An 8310-nucleotide genomic window follows, 5' to 3' on the forward strand; every position below is an offset into this window, starting at 1 on the left:
AATTCGGCAATACAGAGTGTCTGATTTCGATTTATGTAACTGCGAATTATTGGTAAACTATCTATTATATAAAAAATTGATCCAGATAAGAAGTGAACGGTTTATAGATTATAGATCGAATTTATAAATTTATAAACTCGGTCATCCTGTATAAATTAATCGGAAAGAATTACGAATAAACGCAACACTAACGCAATGATGATTTTTATTGAATTAATTCGCAAGTCGATGTGTCTCATTATATACGTATGTCCCAATAATTGCAGACAGTTGTATATTTCAACGAAACGTTGCACGACCGCGTTTATCCGCGCGAACGCACGTAACATCAACATTCTGTCAATTTGCAAGATACATAGAAGAGTAGAGGACTTAATTTCACCGGCGCCGTAAGACTGCGCGGCGATAATTGCACAGTTAATTTGCATAGCCGCGAATCGTGGTGAAAAAGTTGCGTGAAATTGCAGAAACGTCAACGAAATGGCGTTTGGTTTTCTTCCAACACGTTTTCCAACACACGATATCGGCGCGCGTCGACAATATGCCCGTGCCAGATGCGCAATTACATCACGATAATCTTTGTGTACCGACATTTACATGAGAAACGTGAACAGACGTTGAGAATCATCACATCATCCACTTTCATCGGTTTGTTCGTCGAGTTTTACCATTTTGTCGGCAACAGTCTGATGAACAAATCAAATGGAGAGATCTTGTTTAGCGAATATGACGGAATAGTAATTATTCACTTGTTGAGGACAAATTCAAGTTAAAAGACGACCGATGGAATTGTGTGTGTGTTTGTTAAATAACTTATTCGTTATGCAAGTGAGAATGGGAAAATTGAAATTGACAAAGTGATTTTGAACGTGTAGGTTGAACATGACATGGTTGTTGTATTAGAAAGAAGCAGGTAAGATTGTTGAGGATTTTGTAATTCATCCCTTTGTTCTTTGTTATTCTAATATAATAATTATTATTAGAAATACTACTGCAATGACGTGACTAAAATGAAAGACTTATAATTATCTTGTTATAAATATTTTTCTTAAAAATAATTTTATACATTTCTATTAAAAAAAAAAAAAAAATAATGTATTCTATACATGAATCTTTTATTTCGAAATATTACTCTATAATTTCGTATATTATATAATTTGCATATTAATGTAACGTGATATAACAATTATTACTAGCAATACTACTGCAATGACATGACTAAAATGAAAGACTTATAATTATCTTGTTATAAATATTTTTGTTAAAAATAATTTTATACATTTCTATTTTTTAAAAAAAGAAATAACGTATTCTATACATGAATCTTTTATTTCGAAATATTACTCTTATATATTATATGATTTACAACTCGCGTGTTTCTTTTTTCTCCTACGACAAAACATCCTCGCTGTTAAAAAAAGTCAAGTTCATCGATTTCTCTTCTCACTTATTTTATTTTACACATTTTTCTGACACGCACGTTTAGTGTGGGATGAAGGATTTATTTAAGAATAGCGATACATAATAAAATTCTAAAACCTGTTTATTGTTTATATCATTCTTAACATTCAACAGTATCAAAAGAGGTATCTTTTAATCGAGTATCTACGAATAAATCATAGCAAATGATAGGAATTTTCCGAATCGCGTAAAAGGAAATTCATCTACCGACTTCTACGTTGCCGTACTTAATAATACGCGTTTATCCTTTCGCTTGAAATGATGTAATAGCTGATCTTTCTTTTCCAATGACGCAACTCTTTGAAAATTCTTTAAACAATTTTCACGAGAAGCTGCGGAAAGGGAAATGGGTCTGTGGAACGTACAAAAAATACAAATTTATTGAACGAAATTTTTCGTGCAGGTGTACGACAAAACATTCGAAAGCTCTCGATATACATGAACATACCTATAGATGTAAGATGTTTAAGACAGAAGATTCAATTGAATGAATAATATCGATGACGTTAGTAAATCTGTTGCTTTCATTTGTAATAATAATATTAATACAGATGTATCTGATATATTTTCGTAATATTTTTCAACTGAACACAAATTATGTATATAATGATATATGTAAAATGGTGCAAGAAGGTAGAAATTTTTCTCGACACGATAATTTCACTTGATATGTAATCATTTTCTTTTTTTTTTTTTTTATTTCACAAACGTCCAGACATCATCCTAGATAAGAATCTCGCAGTGGATTGAGATATTCGCCAAGGAAGGTGTATGTTCCGAATTTCGTCAGGTATCTCTCTTTTATCACTCTGTTCTCCGTCGTCTCTTTCGTCTTTCAATCGCGCAACATTACTGCAAAGGTCGTACAGCCGCATCTAAGTACATGAGAGGTAACGAGGAGCCGTTCTGTCGCAATAGCGAGACAACGCGAGTCACGATCGGTCAAGAGGGGCTTCGAACTGAAATGCCGCTCTCGGGCGAAATTGCATTTCCGCAACCGGCATTTCTTCTGACCACGACGATGCACTTGCCCCCATCGGCGAGGAAAGTCGGCCGTGAGATATTTCTTCCTTTAAAAATTATCCTGAAGAAGACGCAACGTGAGACAGAGGCCAGTAAAACGACTGAAAGGATATGACGTTAATGATTATAATAATTTCGTACGATCGTTGATTATCTCACCTTGACCGAGATACAGGCTTTCGCTGTGTACACATTGTTCTTGTTACAGTGGATGGAAATTACACTTGAGTCAGTGAAAGTGTTTTACGATAGTATTTTCACATGTGAATACTGTACAAGAATTTCCAGATTATTACAAATATAATCAGTCGCGAAACTCTAGTTCATCTGGTTATTAATATCCGAGAGATCATTGTTCTATACACAGTGGCTCCAGAATGTTTTCGCATGCTCAATGAAAACTTGACGATGTTTTAAATTCTCATTAACTTCGTGAAAAGAGATTGTAGAATAAATTTGAAGGAATCGTCGTAAATGGAAGATATCCAATATTCCAGATCATGATATTCATAAAGACAAGTGTCTTTTCGAAGCCCATCAATATATATATATATATATATATATATATATTCAGATTTTGTTTAATTAAAATAAGTCATAGAGATAATTAAATAGAATTAAGTGTTTTATTATTATCTGGTATTGAGGAAAATCTCAATAAAATCTTCGTGCTCGCAACAGAAATAATTTATGAATCAAACTTGGCAATATATTACGATATTTCCATTAATTTTCAATAATCCACGTCAATTCATTTGATTGGTTGATTACTTAGCCCGTGATGAAGTGATTGTATTAAGCAGGTTACAAGCAAGAGGTGGAGAAATAGGAGGAGCGATTAACACTTGTACTCGATCGAAACGCCTATCAACAGTATATTTGCTAATATCTCTAAACGAGAAGAGTCAGTGTTTTTTCTTCGACGATGTCTATCGTATCGATGCTTCATGCCTCAATATGATTTATCTGATGATTTTTTAACAAAGCGGTCCGCCAATAAAGAAAATCGGTTTCAATGACGGTGACCATTGTGGCAACCGGTTTATTATAAGAATGCCATGCAAATATGAATTGAACGATGTAATACATTCAAGAAGATATCAAGAAGATATCTCGTTTGATTTTTATACAAAGACATTTGTCAGAGTGTGTGACATCTGTTTATTATTTGCTGATGTTTCCTTTCTGATTTAAAAAGAACGTACCAATTCATGCAAACGTGACTTACATCAATAATTTACACGGGACTAAGTAAACAAGGATACTCGAATTCTTTTGAAATTTGAATTTGAATTTCATTTGATTTTTTGTGAATAATAAACGTTGAAATCATTTTCAATTTTTCGGCGTTCCTTGAATCTCATATTCTGCACATACTGTTCTCCTCACTGGTAATTATCTTATCGCGGAACGTCGTTTCGAGCAGCACAGCTCAGAGGATTCTTGATGAATTACGAGTATCATAATGCCAATGGTGCGTGTGCATTTGCGGCACATAGGTGGTTTGACCTCGCCACCTTGCCATGGCTCGCGCAACTGTTTTATCGTTGACACCCGTAAAATAAATCAATCGTTGCTAGCACAAGCACGACCGAAGAAGGATGCTCGAAGGACTGGAGGAGCCGTAGGAACGTCGAAACAGAAAGTTCACGCCAACCTGTGAACCGCGATACTATACCAAGATATCGTTGAAACCATCCAGGCCAACTATTTCGATGCACCAATAATATTGGTTTTTCTCTGATCCCCGACAGAAGACACTCGATGTACAGTAAATATTCGAACAATTGTAGAAACGATTTACGAGTACATTACGTTTGTATTTGAATATTTTGAAACCTCACTATTTGATATTTTTCTTTTCTTTACTATTTAATATTTAATATTTTAGTATTTGAACATTTTGAAACTTTACTATTTAATATTTTTCTTTATTTTTCTTTTCTTTACTATTTAATATTTAATATTTTAGTATTTGAATATTTTGAAACTTTACCATTTAATAATTTGCTGTATTTTCCTTTTCTTTACTATCTAATATTTAATATTTTAGTATTTGAACATTTTGAAACTTTACTATTTAATATTTTTCTTTATTTTTCTTTTCTTTACTATTTAATATTTAATATTTTAGTATTTGAATATTTTGAAACTTTACTATTTAATAATTTGCTGTATTTTTCTTTTTTTTACTATCTAATATTTAATATTTTAGTATTTGAATATTTTGAAACTTTACTATTTAATATTTTTCTTTATTTTTCTTTTCTTTACTATCTAATATTTAATATTTTAGTATTTGAATATTTTGAAACTTTACCATTTAATATTTTTCGTAAAAATAATCGAGCGATTTCCGATGTAAAATTTTAGAGTCATAGTTGAGTTGCAATATTTAAATAAATTAACAATACAAATAAAAAATGTAGATACACAAGGTATACATGTAATTTACTACAATCTTCGGAACACTGTGTGTCTAAATATTAATAAGAAACCACTGTGCATACATAAATCAGTAATATAGTTCCTCGACTAATTGGAAGTGCTTAATCACAATGAAACCGGAGCAGGGGAAAAAATCATTCAAAGGGGATTCCATTGAACCGGGTAAGGTAATGCCCGCTGGCATTTGAATCGCACGGCAAAATTACATAATACAATAACTGGAAGAAGGTCTAAAGAGAGAAAGCGTATTAAGCAGCCGGGCTTGCAAAGACGATGCGTCTCGGTGCTAATTGAGTATCGGTGAAATTTCACGTGCCCTCTTATCTTTCTCGCCGCTACAATGCCACTCGCGCATTCGAAGAATCGACGAGGAAGTTGAATTCCGTGATTGTTCTCCATCGTGGATGCTATCGATAATTTATCCAGCACACGAGCGAAATGAATCGATCGAGCTAGCATCGTATACAAAGGATGATTCACGACGGCAAGGCTAGACGACACTTTCGAGGTAAAAGGGTAGATTCGTATCGTCGTTGACCGTGTTGCTCCTTTTTTTCCCCCTCTTTCTTCTTTTCCTTTTCCTTTTTTCTTTTTTTTTTTTTTTTAATTTAACCCGCTATACCGTTCGGAACCTCATGAATGCATAATGTACTTCGTGATTGCTTACGATGACGCAAAGTGTCTTCGAACCAAGTTTTTGGTAGGAGGAAGATAGATTTCGAATCCTGCTGCGGTTCTTTCGGGCTGAACCAACGACGATGAATATTTTTTGATATTTTAAACCGTATTCTTCTTTAAAATTTTACAAATCCTTACATCTGAAGCATTAATCTGAATATTAATGGATACAATAATTTGTATCGATTTCATTAAAAACGAATCATAACTCGTAACTTCGTTTACAAAAACCAAGACCGATTATGAGAAATTTGTTTCTATTGATTGCAGCGAAGAATATAATCGAATCATTGACAATGAGAAATTATAAACACTCTGTAACTTTGTACAAAAGTCTACGGAATACATATAATATCTAAAAATGTATAAAATATTCCAAGCAATGTCTTTATTATAATATTAATGGTACGAATTGATAACATTGATGAAATAAATTTCTATACAGATTCCTATATAGGAATCTATATAGATTTCATTGATTACACGCACAGGAAAAATCAAATTGCAATTGCGGTTTTAATTAATAACATAAAGAAATTTACACTCCTGTTTATCAACTGTTTTCGTAAAAATATAAAACCGAATCACCAACATGTTTCCAATTCTCCAACGTCCAACGAAATTACAATCTAAATTAACAAAGTTCAACAACGCGCAGAGAAATTTAATTCAACTATTAATTCAACTATTAATTTACTCAGCCTACAGAAGCCACTTCCAACGTCTATCATCCAGAAAGTAGGACCGATCCCTGACATTTTTAAAACACCCTCGCAACCTCGATCACTACCATTAACGGAGCATCGATTCATCTACTCGAGTGTCCCGGTGAGTTCCAAAGAGATACAAAAAAAAAAAAAAAATACACGACGCGAACGCAATGCTGAGACGTATGTGTGCATATAGGCACCTGTGTATCGGTGGAGGCTCGTCTGCCGACAGTGTGGTGGCATTTAACCGATCCGTGCCATCGTGTTCGCCAGGCTGTTCACTCAGTTACGCAACCAAGCGCCTTTAACTCGGCGGCGACGAAGAGGACGTCGTCGACGACGACCACGACGACAACGCCGACCTCGCGTGGTCCAGCTTGGATTCTTGCGAAATTCCTGACTCTCCTCGTGCGGGTCCCTCGTTGAAAAGCAGCCTCGTATCCCCTCCTTTGTCTTCCCTCTTACAGTTTTGTTGCTACTCAATAAAGAACAACGAATCGGTTCGACGACCCTATTATTCAATATTCAATATTCCCATTTCACAGGGTTAACATTGTTACGTTCTTTCGATTTTTTTTACATCCAATAATATTATTCAATAACGATAATAAATATTCCTTGCTCTATATGAAATCTTATTGATACGCACAGTTGATCGTCTCAGTCTAAACCTGGATAGCAAAATCGAAACATAAAAATTCAAGGAGCGTAGGAGGGATAATTCAACGACACATTCGAACAAATTCCAATTTGATTTTAGTTTTAGAATTAAATCGAAGATATAACGAGATTCTGCAGCCTCTCTCTACATCGTTTTAGTACACGCAGGTTGCAAATACAAAAGTAACAAGTCGATGTAAAGTAGGAGAAACGAGCACCTCTAATTCCAAAGAAGGCAACATTTTCTCAATTCCATTAGCAATTTTTCGGAAATATTCGAAAACAAAGTGTGTTTACACCAAAAAAATGTAAATAAACATTCGAAACCAAAATAAACAGAACAATGTTTGCAAACAAAGCGAAATTTCAAAGATATTGATATATATATACATATATTTCAACAGCTGTAGTTTATTAAGTGATCTATTATGCAATGAAATAATCTACAATACGTGTGGACAGTTCATACTGGGTAAGTATTCGTACGTTAACTTAGTTCTAAGTGAATTATTATAAAATCATTTCTCCTCTACAACACTTGTGAATACTTCATGGATACCAGGTAAGTATGGGTAAGTATTCGTATGTTAACTCAGTTCTAAGTGAATTATTATAAAATCATTTCTCCTCTACAACACTTGTGAATACTTCATGGATACCAGGTAAGTATGGGTAAGTATTCGTATGTTAACTCAGTTCTAAGTGAATTATTATAAAATCATTTCTCCTCTACAACACTTGTGAATACTTCATGGATACCAGGTAAGTATGGGTAAGTATTCGTATATTAAGTTAGTTCTAAGAGAATTATTAAAAAATCATTTCTCCTCTGGAACACTTGCGGATAATTCATGAATACCAGGTAAGTATGGGTAAGTATATGTTTGCAGACAAAACAAAATTTCAAAATTTTCAAAATTGAAATAGCAAATTTTCGAAAATGTTACAGAACAATGTTTGAATTACCAGGACCGCTGCTATCTGCAGGCGTGCCACCTCCTCGAGCCTCATGTTCTCCTGAAACAAAGACCTAAATTTCATCAAGTGGTTCTTATCTGCTTACAGAATATTCGCGCTTAAAAATTTTTTGAATATTTCAGTTATCAGGAGCATAGCTGTATCTAGAATACTGGCATGCCAGCTCCTCGAATCTCATGTTCTCCTGATACCAAGTCTTAAATTTCATCAAATGAAACCTACCCGATTACAAAATATTCGCGCTTAAAAATTTGTTGAATATTTGAGGTATCAGGAGCACAGCTGTCTCTAGAATCCTGGCGTGCCACCTCCTCGAAACTCATGTTCTCCTGATACCAAGTATTAAATTTCA

The sequence above is a fragment of the Frieseomelitta varia genome, unplaced genomic scaffold (assembly GCF_011392965.1).
Source record: "Frieseomelitta varia isolate USP_RPSP 00005682 unplaced genomic scaffold, Fvar_1.2 scaffold_821, whole genome shotgun sequence".
Taxonomy (NCBI): domain Eukaryota; kingdom Metazoa; phylum Arthropoda; class Insecta; order Hymenoptera; family Apidae; genus Frieseomelitta; species Frieseomelitta varia.